At 48.0% G+C, this 13,960-nt stretch overlaps 1 protein-coding gene across 5 annotated transcripts in view; it reads right to left on the bottom strand.

The window, feature by feature from the left end:
- The window catches only part of ANKRD33B (ankyrin repeat domain 33B), a 688,858-nt gene that overhangs the window by 352,184 nt on the left and 322,714 nt on the right, over positions 1-13,960 (bottom strand). The gene's annotated exons all lie outside the window — the stretch shown is intronic.

The raw sequence follows: 13,960 nt of genomic DNA, 5'->3' as shown, positions 1-13,960 counted from the left end.
TTTTTTCATTGTAATTGTAAGAAAACGCGGAAAAGCCGCCGCGGGTGCTCAGAGCAAGGCGGCTGTTTCCGCGTCCAATGTGGCGGATTCCGCATCTGACGCGGCGGTTTGCACGCATAGGCCTACATCTGTCGGCATGGCTGAACGCGGATCAACCGCCGCATGCCCGGATAGCGGTGCGGCTGGTTCCGCGCCCTGCACAGCGGATACATTGCAAGACATGTCTGGTGTAGCTGGGACTGATAGTCCACACAGATTCAGAAGGATGCGCGCGCGCGTGAAGAGGCAGAACTTTTATGACAGCCAGAAGGTTGTCAGCTGACCAAGCCGGTCAGCTGACAATTCAACCATTTCTGATTGGTCCAGCACTTAGGGGAGGCGCTGGAGAGCGCTATAGTATATATACTGGGTGCTGGTCATTTCTCTGGTGCCTGGCATTGCGATCACTACGTGGTAGCACTCAGATCTTGTCAGTATCTGTGATATTTTCTGTGTTATTACTTCAGACTAGTTCCAGGGTGTTGATGATTAAGGAACTCACACCCAAGATTAGGGAACTGTATTACCAATCTGTTATACTTCAGACTAGTTCCAGGGTGTTGATGATCAAGGAACTCACACCCAAGATTAGGGAACTGTATTACCATTCTGTTATACTTCAGACTAGTTCCAGAGTGTCGATGATCACGGAACTCACACCTAAGATTAGGCATTGTTATTATCTGTTATGACTTTCTGCTTTCCTGACTACTCTCTTGATATCTGATTTGGTACTTCGCTATAACTGATACTCTGTTGCTGACCCCTGCTTGTCTTTAGATTCCGAATCTGTCTCCTGTCTCTGTATCTGATCTGTTTGTCTGTTGCCGACCAGGCCTGTCCGACCTCGAGAACTATCTTCCCTGTTTGGAGATAGTTCACAGACCTGTCAGTGACACTTAACCATTGGTGTCACACACACTCTGGTCCTTCTCACTCTCAGCCTGGCTCCGCCCCTTGGGGAGCATCAGACCATTGGAAGGAACCTGTTCTCTGAGCAGTATCTCTTACTGCCTGGCACCCTCTATACGGGTGCTCTCCTCAAAGTATTACTGTTGCACAAACACTCATATTTCTCAGGTGTCCAGAGCATAGAAATATATCTGATTATCGGTGATACTGCAGATCATCAATAATCGGGTATATATCTGTAGTCTCGGTGATACTGCAGATCACCGATAATCAGATCCTCCGTGTGTTACACCGATCGTTACAGAACGTCAGACCCAAAATGCAAATGGACGCACACACCGACCGTCTGGGCGCACTTACCACTTCGGTGGATACCATCAACCAAGTGCTGGGTAATCACCGGGCGTTAACTGACGCTTTGTCCGGGTCTTTACAAACCCTCCAGACGGCTGTGGATGAAGTGCGATCTCCTCCTAGCTCAGACATACGTATGCCTGTACCTGAAAAATTTTCTGGTCACAGATCTGATTTCCGAAATTTTAGGAGTAGAGTGTTATCATACTTTGAGTTGAGACCTAGATCTTCAGGAACTATGGCCCAAAGGGTCACATTTATTAAGACTTTGTTATCAGGCGATTCTCAGACCTGGGCATACAGTTGGAGACTTAGCCCTAACCTCAGTAGATGAATTTTTAAAGCTGTGGCAATAATTTACGACGATCCAGACATTGCCTCGATTTCTGAGTGGAAGCTCAAGTTATTACGTCAAGGCAAGAGTCCGGTCGAGGAGTATGCTGCTGAATTCAGAAGGTGGTCAGTATCAACCAGGTGGGACACCTTTGCTCTGTTAGATTGTTTTCTATCAGGATTGTCAGATGAGGTCTCTGATCTTATGTTAAGTCAGCCTGAACCTAAGACCATTGATGAGGCCATTTCATCGGCCATCAGGATCGACCGTAGGCTACGCTATCAGAGACAGACCCGGGGTAGAAATCATGTAAAGATGGTGTCCTACGCTGCGCCTCCTGTGACTCTACCTCCTCCCGTTTCGCCTCCACCTGAGCCGATGCAGATTGGCCGGTCGAAGTTGTCTCAGGTGGAGCGGAGACGCAGGATTTCAGAGCAGTTGTGTCTTTATTGTGCAGAGGGGGGTCATAGAGTACAGAATTGCCCTAGGAAATCGGGAAACGCTACTGCCTGGGAGTAGTTGGGGGTAATACCCTAGGCGTACAACTTTTACCCCTAAAGGATAAAAGATTGCTTCTTCTGTGTACGATTGCATGGGAGGATAAATCTGAAGTCAATGAGGCCTTCGTTGATTCGGGCTCAGCGGCTAATTTTATGGATTACGAATTTGCTAAAAAATTGGGTATTCCGCTCACCCCGGTAACACCACCTATCCAGGTTACGGCAGTGGATGACTCCCCCCTGCAACGTAGCCGTCCTCTGTCTCAGACACCAGAGGTGGGAGTCACTATAGGGGTGCTGCATAGGGAGAAGTTGCATTTTTTTGTGTTACACATGACAACCTCCACTATCATCCTTGGCATGCCTTGGTTGCACCTTCACTCCCCTCAGATTAATTGGGCCACTGGTCAGTTAACAAGCTGGTCAGCCCATTGCTTTCATCATTGTTTAGTGAAGGTGACCTTGGGTCAGACCAGGATTCATGTGGAGGGAGTACCGGAACAATATTCTGAATTTTCAGATGTGTTTTGTCCCAAAGCTGCAGATAAACTACCTCCACATCGCCCCTTCGATTGCCCCATCGATCTCCGATCTGGTTGTATGCCCCCCAGAGGTCATCTCTACAATTTGTCTGGGCCAGAAAAGGTGGCCATGCGGGACTACATCCGTGAAAACTTAGCTAAGGGTTTCATTCGCCCTTCCCGGTCGCCTGCCGGAGCAGGTTTCTTTTTTGTAAAGAAAAAAGACGGAGGCCTTCGGCCATGCATTGATTACCGGGGCCTGAATAAAATCACAGTAAAAAATCGCTATCCATTGCCTTTGATAGACGATTTATTCACTCAGGTCACCAATGCTAAGATTTTCTTGAAATTGGATTTGCGGGGTGCATACAACCTGGTGCGGATCAGAGAGGGCGATGAGTGGAAGACGGCCTTTAACACACCTGATGGGCATTACGAGTACCTGGTAATGCCCTTCGGGTTGTGTAACGCCCCGGCCATCTTTCAGGAACTCTGTAACGATTGTGGAATTCTCTCCATGATCAGCGCACAAGACGTGCGCTGACACTGCGGAAATCCTCCACAAGCGTATAATTTGCGGGAACCATTGTATGAAGGGAAGAAACGCAGGGCAAGATAGCCCTGAAAGGGAGAGATCAAAGTGACAGAGGGTATGTGTGTTCACCAAACTAGTCGCCACCCTGCGACGATGAACACACAACCAGGAAGACAAAGCGAGAAGGCAATCGCCGGAGATGGCGATTGCTAACAGCGACATAAGACCGAATAAGCACAGATGAGGAATGTATGTTTGTCCACCAATCTAGCCGCCACCTGCGACGGTGGACACAGAACAGAAGAAACCAAGTGAGAACGCAATCGCAAGAGAAGCGATTGCGGAAGAGAATGAGCACAGGGACAAATTGTATGGGTGTGCACCAAACTAGTCGCCAACCCGCGACGGTGCATACACAACAGCAGATATGAAGTAGGAACGCAATCACGAGGGAGGCGATTGCCAGAGGTGACACAAGGCTACAGCAAGGCAGAACACGAGAGTAGCAAAGGCACAGCAAATCATACAATGAGAAGATAAGGAAAATAACAAACGCTAGCTAAACGCGAACACCGCACTCATTCGCAACAGTGCACGCGTTTATGTGCGGTCTCCACGTGATAAGCACAATAGAGACAAGCACGCCTAACTAACCACCGACAGACAAACATGAAACAGAGGACGCGAGCACTTGCTTAACGGTTACCTCACCGAGCCTTCAGCAAGTGTTCATAGCAGACAAGACAGATACACGAAAACAGGAACAAGCGAGAGATAGGATCCACAGCACCACCGAAAGAGGCTAGTGCGATCCAGGGAGACAGAAGGATCCACAGCACTAGCGCAAGGCGAGTGCGATCCAGGCAGACAGAACAGAAGGATCCACAGCACTAGCGCAAGAGGCTAGTGCGATCCAGGAAGACAGAACAGAAGGGGCTACCAGTAACAACCGCTGTTCAGGTTAGCACCCAGACACACAGAACGATTTCCTGTCGACCACCGCTGGGACAGGACAATCGCAACAGACAAACAAAACAGATAAGCAATCCTAACTGCACTAGGGAAACCTGCCTAGTGCAGTCCCAGGAATTACTCTAAGCTAATCTTCAAACAATGAGCAAGGCTGACACTCTCCGGAGTGTTTCACAGGAACTAACCCTTATGACCAGCAACTTACAGTGGGAAACATAGCTCTTTATAGAGCAAGCCCACAAAGGATGTGGCTAGGCAATCTGCATGATAAACATATGCAAATTCCTCAGCAGCAAGCTGCACAACTGACAAAAGGTCTCTCTTCCAGAGACCTGCAGAATGCAGACCTGAACAGTGGTCAAAAGGCTGCCTGCCTGCGCAGGCAGCCGCACGAATCCTCACAAACTCATTAACAAAGTATTCAGGGAGGTGTTGGGTAAATTTGGCCTGGTATATCTGGATGATATACTAATCTTCTCAGATAACCTCTCTGAGCACAGGGCTCATGTCAAATTTGTGCTGCACAAGTTAAGACAGAACATGCTTTATGCTAAATTGGAGAAATGCATTTTTGAGGTAACATCTGTCACTTTCCTGGGGTACATAATTTCCACCTCGGGCCTTTCTATGGATCCTGCCAAAGTCTCTGCTGTCCTGGAATGGCCTCAGCCAGTGGGACTAAAATCTCTCCAGAGATTTTTAGGATTCGCTAATTACTATAGAAGGTTCATAAAGGGGTACTCCACAGTCATCGCACCCCTCACCAGTCTCACAAAGAAAGGGGCAGATACCAACCACTGGTCTCCCGAAGCTCTAGCTGCTTTCTCCACTTTAAAAGAAATGTGTGATGATCTGCTCGGCTGCCTGTGCAGGCAGGCAGCTTTTTGACCATTGGTTTGCATGCTGCAGGACTCTGGAAAGAAGAGCTTCTGTCAGTTTTGCAGCTTGTGCTTGCTGAGGAATTTGCATACGTTGTCATGCAAATTGCCTGGCCACATTCATTGGAGGCGTGTACTATAAGTACTATGTGTTTCCCACAATGCTTGGCTGTTTATAAGGAGTCTTCCTGTGAAACACTGGAGAGTGTCAGCCATGCTCTTTGTTTGAAGATCAGCTTAGAGTAATTCCTGGGAACTGTGCTAGGCAGGTTCCCTAGTGCAGTTAGGATTGTTTGTCTGTTGCGATTGTCCTGTCCCAACGGTGGTCGACAGGAAATCGTTCTGATCTCTGTTCTTGGAGTATAGCTGGTGCAGCGGTTGCTACCAGCTATCTTTTCTGATCTGCCTTCCTGGATCGCACTCGCCTTGCGCTAGTGCTGTGGATCCTTCTGGTCTGCTACTCTGTTCTGTCTGCCTGGATCGCACTCGCTTTGCGCTAGTGCTGTGGATCCTTCTGTTCTGCCTTCCTGGATCGCACTCGCCTTGCGCTAGTGCTGTGGATCCTTCTGGTCTGCTACTCTGTTCTGTCTGCCTGGATCGCACTCGCTTCGCGCTAGTGCTGTGGATCCTTCTCTTCTGTCTACCTGGATCGCACTGGCATCCTGCGCTAGTGCTGTGGATCCTTCTGTTCTGTCTTCCTGGATCGCGCTAGCCACTTTCGCTAGTGCTGTGGATCCTATCTCTCGCTTGTCCCTGTTTTCGTGTGTCTGTCTTGTCTGCTACGGACGCTTGCTGGAGGCACGGTGAGGTAACCGTTAAGCAAGCGTTCGTGTCCTCTGTTTCATGTTTGTCTGTCGATGGTTAGTTAGGCGTGCTTGTCTCTATTGTGCTTATCACGTGGAGACCGCGCATAACCGCGTGCACTGTTGCGAATGAGTGCGGTGTTCGCGGTTAGCTAGCGTTTGTTATTTTTCGTATCTCCTCATTGTATGATTTGCTGTGCCTTTGCTACTCTCGTGCTCCGCCTTGCTGTAGCCTTGTGTCATGTCTCGCGATCGCGTCCCTACTTCTTATCTGCTGTGGTGTGTGCACCGTCGCGGGTTGACGACTAGTTTGGTGCACACACATACAACCTGTCCCTTTGCTCGTTCTCATTCGCAATCGCTTCTCTTGCGATTGCGTTCTGCGCTTCGTACAATTCCTGTCTGGCATTTGTGGAGGTACAGAGGATTGGTTCCTCTGCACTCCACAACGCCATCTGCCGACAGGAATTTCCCTCTACGGGTGCGTGGCACCTTTTGCTGGGTGCCTGCAATTATACGCTTGTGGAGGATTTCCGCCGTATCAGCGCACGCGTTGTGCGCTGCACACGGAGAAAGTTCCACAATCGTTACAAAATGTTTTGCTCTGCACCCATTTTGAGACACGTCGACATCTCCCATCCCTTTATTGTGGAGGTGGACGCCTCGGAGGTCGGGGTAGGGGCTGTGCTGTCTCAGCGTTCTGGGTTGCAGGGAAGATTACACCCGTGTGCCTATTTCTCTCGTAGGTTTCCACCAGCAGAGAAAAACTATGATATAGGCAACAGGGAGCTCCTAGCCATTAAATTGGCCTTCGAAGAATGGTATCATTGGCTAGAAGGAGCAGAACATACGATTACCGTTTACACTGATCACAAAAATTTGGAATACATTGAGGGGGCTAAGAGATTGAGTCCCCGTCAGGCTCGGTGGTCACTGTTTTTCTCGAGATTCAGATTTGTAATTACGTACACCCCGGGTAGTAAAAACATTAAAGCAGACGCTTTGTCCAGATGCTTTGAGCCAGAGACAGCACAGCCCTCAGACCCAGAGACTATTATCCCACAGAGAGTAGTGTTGGCAGCCACAGAGACCTGGAAAGACTGGATGGAGACTTTAAGTCCCTTCCAGCAGGATGTCCCTGAGGGAAAGCCTGAAGGGGTGATGTTTGTACCACTGCCATTTCGTCTCCAGATATTGCAGATGTTTCACTCCCACAAAAACGCTGGATATCCTGGGGCCACCAGAACACAGGATCTTGTTGCTAGGTGTGCTTGGTGGCCTTCATTGGCAACTGACTGCAAGGAGTATTTTAGAGAGTGTGCAGGATGTGCAAAAAACAAACCCTCCCGTCTGGCACCTGTGGGAACGTTGCAGCCTTTGCCCACCCCGAGTGAACCATGGACCCATTTGTCCATGGATTTTGTGGGTGAGCTTCCGAGGTCTGAGGGCAGGTCGGTCATTTGGGTGGTAGTCGACCGTTTCAGTAAAATGGCCCATTTTGTGCCCCTGAAAGGACTTCCCTCGGCCCAGGAGTTGGCCGATCTTTTCATCATCCCCATTTTCTGGCTACATGGCATTCCGGAAAACATTGTGTCAGATCGGGGAGTCCAATCTGTTTCTAAATTTTGGAGGGAATTTTGTCATCAAATGGGCATGGAACTGTCATTTTCGTCGGGCTACCACCCACAGACCATTGGTCAGACTGAGAGAGTCAATCAGTCACTGGAACAGTTTCTAAGGTGTTATGTTGCGGACACGCAAAATGATTGGGTCAAGTTCCTGCCGTTTGCAGAATTTGCGCACAATAATTTAAAAAGCTCTTCCTCTGGATTCTCTCTTTTTCAGGTGGTAACTGGAAAGTTGCCTAAGTTTTCCCCACTGCCAGTAGCTTCCACTCCGTTTCCAGCTTTGGAGGCTTGGCAAGAGTCATTTAAGAACATCTGGGGAATCGTGAAAGGGAATCTAGAGAAGGCCTTTCAGAGTCAGAAAGGTCAGGCTGACAAGAAACGTTCCATAGAGTGGAAGTTCTGGCCAGGAGACTTGGTTTGGGTGTCCACCCATCATTTGACTCTAAAACAGCCTTCGCCCAAGCTAGGACCCAGATTTGTGGGCCCTTTCCCAGTAACCAAGAAGATCAACAATGTTACTTATGCCATTGATCTTCCTGCCAGCATGCGTGGTGTAAGGTCATTCCATGTATCCCTGCTTAAAGAGACTCCGTAACAAAAATTGCATCCTGTTTTTTATCATCCTACAAGTTCCAAAAGCTTTTCTAATGTGTTCTGGCTTACTGCAGCACGTTCTACTATCACCATCTCTGTAATAAATCAACTTATCTCTCTCTTGTCAGACTTGTCAGCCTGTGTCTGGAAGGCTGCCAAGTTCTTCAGTGTTGTGGTTCTGCTATGAACTCCCCCTTCCAGGCCCCTCTCTGCACACTGCCTGTGTATTATTTAGATTAGTGCAGCTTCTCTCTTATCTTTTACAAGCTGGATAAATCCTCCTCTGAGCTGGCTGGGCTTTCACACACTGAGGAATTACATACAGGCAGAGCTGTCTGCACTCTGCAGGAAGAAACAGCCTGACACTTCAGTGGAAGATAACTGCAGGGGGAAAGAAACACACAAATGATCTCTTGAGATTCAAAAGGAAGGGTGTATACAGCCTGCTTGTGTATGAATGTATTTTCTATGTGTGGACATACTGTACATCAACCTACTTCCTGTTTTGGTGGCCATTTTGTTTGTTTATAAACAAACTTTTTAAAACTGTTTTTAACCACTTTTAATGCGGCGAGGAGCGGCAAAATTGTGACAGAGGGTAATAGGAGATGTCCCCTAATGCACTGGTATGTTTACTTTTGTGCGATTTTAACAATACAGATTCTCTTTAAGCCAGCAGTGCATGTGGGTTCCACTCCTCCTCCTCCTGTGATGGTGGATGACCAACCTGAGTATGAAGTAGAAAAGATTTTAGACTCACGGATTGTACAGAACACAGTACAGTACTTAGTTCACTGGAAGGGTTATGGCATTGAGGAAAGAACATGGGTACCTGATTGTCGCATGCATGCGGATAAGTTAAAGAAGGAATTTCACGCCCTACATCCTGAGAAGCCAGGTAGGAGCTCCGGAGTCCACTCCTCAGGGGGGGTACTGTGAGAAAATGCGGAAAAGCCGCCGCGGGTGCTCAGAGCAAGGCGGCTGTTTCCGCGTCCAATGCGGCGGATTCCGACGGTTTGCACGCATAGGCCTACATCTGTCAGCATGGCTGAACGCGGAGAAACCGTCGCATGCCCGAATAGCGGTGCGGCTGGTTCTGCGCCCTGCACAGCGGATACATTGCAAGACATGTCTGGTGTGGCTGGGACTGATAGTCCACACAGATTCAGAAGAAGAGGCAGAACTTTTATGACAGCCAGAAGGGTGTCAGCTGACCAAGCCGGTCAGCTGACAATTCAACCATTTCTGATTGGTCCAGCACTTAGGGGAGGCGCTGGAGAGCGCTATAGTATATGTACTGGGTGCTGGTCATTTCTCTGGTGTCTGGCGTTGCGATCACTACGTGGTAGCACTCAGACCTTGTCAGTATCTGTGATATTTTCTGTGTTATTACTTCAGACTAGTTCCAGGGTGTTGATGATCAAGGAACTCACACCCAAGATTAGGGAACTGTATTACCATTATGTTATACTTCAGACTAGTTCCAGGGTGTTGATGATCAAGGAACTCACACCCAAGATTAGGGAACTGTATTACCATTCTGTTATACTTAAGACTAGTTCCAGGGTGTTGATGATCAAGGAACTCACACCCAAGACTAGGGAACTGTATTATCACTCTGTTATATATCAGACTAGTTCCAGGGTGTTGATGATCACGGAACTCACACCTAAGATTAAGCATTGTTATTATCTGTTATGACTTTCTGCTTTCCTGACCACTCTCTTGATCTCTGATTTGGTACTTCGCTATAACTGATACTCTGTTGCTGACCCCTGCTTGTCTTTAGATTCCGAATCTGTCTCCTGTCTCTGTATCTGATCTGTTTGTCTGTTGCCGACCTGGCCTGTCCGACCTCGAGAACTATCTTCCGTGTTTGGAGATACTTCACAGACCTGTCAGTGACACTTCACCATTTGTGTCACACACACTCTGGTCCTTCCCACTCTCAGCCTGGCTCCGCCCCTTGGGGAGCATCAGACCATTGGAAGGAACCTGTTCTCTGAGCAGTATCTCTTACTGCCTGGCACCCTCTATACGGGTGCTCTCCTCAAAGTATTACTGTTGCACAAACACTCATATTTCTCAGGTATCCAGAGGTTAGAAATATATCTGATTATCGGTGATACTGCAGATCATCAATAATCGGGTATATATATATTATATATCCTCTCTGTGTTACACCGATCGTTACAGTAATTATGTTTTAAGCATCAGGGCTCTCCTCCAGATTTGGTTGAGTCCTCTTTTTCAAGGATGGCTGAATGACTCATTTGTCAAGTAGTACAGCCACTCGGCTGTAGGCCACAAGTGCCTTTCATGTAGCAAACAAGCAAAGAAAGCAACCTGTACATAAACACTTCTCCACCATATGAATTATACAAATAGTAAGCTTTATTGAATCACAGAATCACATAAAATCAATTAAAAACCAGAAAGAACCTTTTTAGACACATGATAAATAACATAAGCACTTCACCTCTTCAATATAGATAGTAACCTGTGCTGCAAATAACACTGAAATTGGGGTTCATCCAACCTTTTCTCTCTCAGGACACAACCAAAATGTTAGTACATGCTCTTATCATATCTTGTTTGGACTATTGAAATATATTGCTTGGTGGACTTCCAAGTAACCGACTAGCACCCCTCCAATCTGTACTGAACTCTGCTGCTCAACTCATTCATCTCTCCTCTCGCTCTTCCTCTGCTGCTCCTCTCTGTCAAGCTCTAGAGATGGCCCGAATGGTTCTCCGGCGAACGTTTCCCGGCGAACTTCCGGTGGTTTGCGTTCACGGAGAACCGCAAACTTTTCCGGAAGTTTGGTTCGCCCCCATAATGCACCATTAGGGTCAACTTTGACCCTTTACATCACAGTCAGCAGGCACATTGTAGCCAATCAGGCTACACTCCCTCTTGGAGCCACTCCCCCCCTTATAAAAGGCAGGCACCGCCGGCCATTATACTCACTCGTGTGCCTAGTTCTTGTAGGCTTGTTAGCTTGATCCTTGCTGATTATTATTGCTAAAATAGCACCCCACAACAACTCTTTTGAGAGTTAATCTTGTTCTTGTGATCTATGTTTTTTTCCTGTGTGTCCCACTGACACTTGTGTTGCATAGACAGCCTTGATAATTCATACTGTGTGTGTGCCACTGCCAGGCACAGCACATTCAGTGACTACCTGTGTGTGTGAGAGACAGCTGCACATTGTAATACCAGTACTGCGTTTACCTACCTACCTGTTGTTCACAGTGCACCCACCTACGTGAGTTGAGTGCATGCAGTGTCACTGTGCCTGTCCGCTACCTGTCTGTGTGTGACAGGTGCACATTGTAATACCCATCACTGCATATACCTACCTACCTGTTGTTCACAGTGCACCCACCTATCTATGTGAGCGCACGCAGTGTCACTGTGCCTGTCTGCTACCTGTCTGTGTGTGACAGGTGCACATTGCAATACCCAGTACTGCATATACCTACCTACCTGTTCACAGTGCACCCACCTACCTACGTGAACTGAGCGCACGCAGTGTCATTGTGCCTGTCCGCTACCTGTCTGTGTGTGACAGGTGCACATTGTAATACCCATCACTGCATATAACTACCTACCTGTTGTTCACAGTGCACCCACCTACCTACGCGAGCGCATGCAGTGTCATTGTGCCTGTCCGCTACCTGTCTGTGTGTGACAGGTGCACATTGTAATACCCATCACTGCATATACCTTCCTACCTGTTATTCACAGTGCACCCACCTACCTACATGCGGCTGTCTGAGGAGGTGACCAACCTGGTGAGTCACAGTGAAGGCACCATCAGCGACTTGATCCTGTACACTTACTTCCTGGAGTGTGCCGTTCTTAGAGTGGTGGATCAAGCTGTGGAGGAGCGTGAAGAGGAACAGTTACGGCAGGAACAGTTGTGGGAGCAATTTTTATCAGAATCAGATGTTTCCTCAACACCTGTGGCAGCACAGAGGGGGGAGGAGGAGGAAGAGTTGTGTGGGGAAGAGGAGTCAGACTCGGATGATGAGGAAAGTGTTTCTTTGGAGGAGGAGAAGGCGGCGGCAGAAGAACAACCGCAGCATGCGTCGCAGGGGGCTTGTGCTGCTCGACGTTCCTGTGGTATTGTTCGGGGCTGGGGGGAGGAGGAGGACTTACCTGACGTCACTGATTAAGAGCAAGAGGAGATGGATAGCACGTCTGGATCCAACTTTGTGCAGATGGCGTCTTTTATGCTGTCCAGCCTGTTGAGGGACCCTCGTATAAAAAAACTCAAGGGGAATTGTCAGAAATAGCAAAGTTACCTCTGTAGTGGAGAGCGGCGTGGCCGCCGCTTCCGTGTCTTACGTCACGGCGGTTCCGCTGCTGCTTCCTCGACATCGCTTCCCACCAGGTCAGGTCTCTCTAGGGTGCATCTCAGCAGAAGGGCGCACACGCGCGTACAAAGACATGACCTTTATGCGCTGAGGAGGAAGGTCAGCTGACCGGCCGGTCAGCTGACATCTTTGGACTAACATCTGCTGCCTGATTGGTTGAGGCAAGTGGGCGGAGCCGCTGGGATTACCCTTGCATTTAAGTCCTGGGCTGTCAGGATATCATTGTCTGCTGTTGCTGATACTTTGCGGTTAAGCTCTCAGACCTTAGATAGTTCCTGGTGTGCTTTGATCCGGCAGGACCCCGGGGATTTCACACATAGGGCCTGATTCACAAAGCGGTGCTAACAGTTAGCACGCTGGTGAAAAGCCCTTTATCATGCCTAAACTCAGTTTAGGCATGATAAGTTTAGGTGTGATAAGTTTAGGTGTGATAAGTTTAGGCATGATAAGTTTAGGTGTGATAAGTTTAGGTGTGATAAGTTTAAGCACCAACTGGGTTAGCACTGCAGTGCACAGCTGATCAAAAGTCTGGTGCACTTCGCATAGAGTTTAATGGCGCTGCTTTGCGTGCAGGACTTTGCGTGCGATCTAAACTTATTTAAACTTAGCATGCCTAAACTTATCATGCCTAAACTTATCACGCCTAAACTGGCTTTTCACCAGTGTGGTGCAATGGTTATCATGCCTAAAGTCTCTAACTGGGTTAGCACCACTTTGTGAATCAAGCCCATAGTTAGGAATTGTTTGACAGCTATAATTATAACTATTATTGTTGCCTATTGTGTATGTACATTGCCTGAACTTCTGACTATCCTTTGCCTCACGATTCTGTACTCTGCCTATCTGTCTCGCTGCTGACCCCGGCCCGACCTCGACTCTGCTCTTGCCTTCTGATTCTGTACTACCGCATATCTGATCGTTACCAACCTCGGCTATACCTCTGACTACGATATTGCCTTCCGATTTTGTACTGCGACCCGACCGATTGTTACCGACCTTGCCTGTATGACCACGCTAGCTATAGTTACATAGTTACATAGTTATTTTGGTTGAAAAAAAGACATACCTCCATCGAGTTCAACCAGTACAAATTACAACAACAGCCTGCTCCCTCACATATCCCTGTTGATCCAGAGGAAGGCAAAAAAAACCTTACAAGGCATGGTCCAATTAGCCCCAAAAGGGAAAAATTCCTTCCCGACTCCAGATGGCAATCAGATAAAATCCCTGGATCAACATCATTAGGCATAACCTAGTAATTGTAGCCATGGATGTCTTTCAACGCATGGAAAGCATCTAAGCCCCCTTTAAATGCAGGTATAGAGTTTGTCATAACGACTTCTTGTGGCAATGCATTCCACATCTTAATCACTCTTACTGTAAAGAACCCTTTCCTAAATAAATGGCTAAAACGTTTTTCCTCCATGCACAGATCATGTCCTCTAGTCCTTTGAGAAGGCCTAGGGACAAAAAGCTCATCCGCCAAGCTATTATATTGCCCTCTGATG

Source organism: Hyperolius riggenbachi, chromosome 5, assembly GCF_040937935.1.
Source record: "Hyperolius riggenbachi isolate aHypRig1 chromosome 5, aHypRig1.pri, whole genome shotgun sequence".
Lineage (NCBI taxonomy): Eukaryota > Metazoa > Chordata > Amphibia > Anura > Hyperoliidae > Hyperolius > Hyperolius riggenbachi.
Note: the sequence above shows the minus strand (reverse complement) of the source record. Positions and strands in the feature narration are given on the sequence as shown.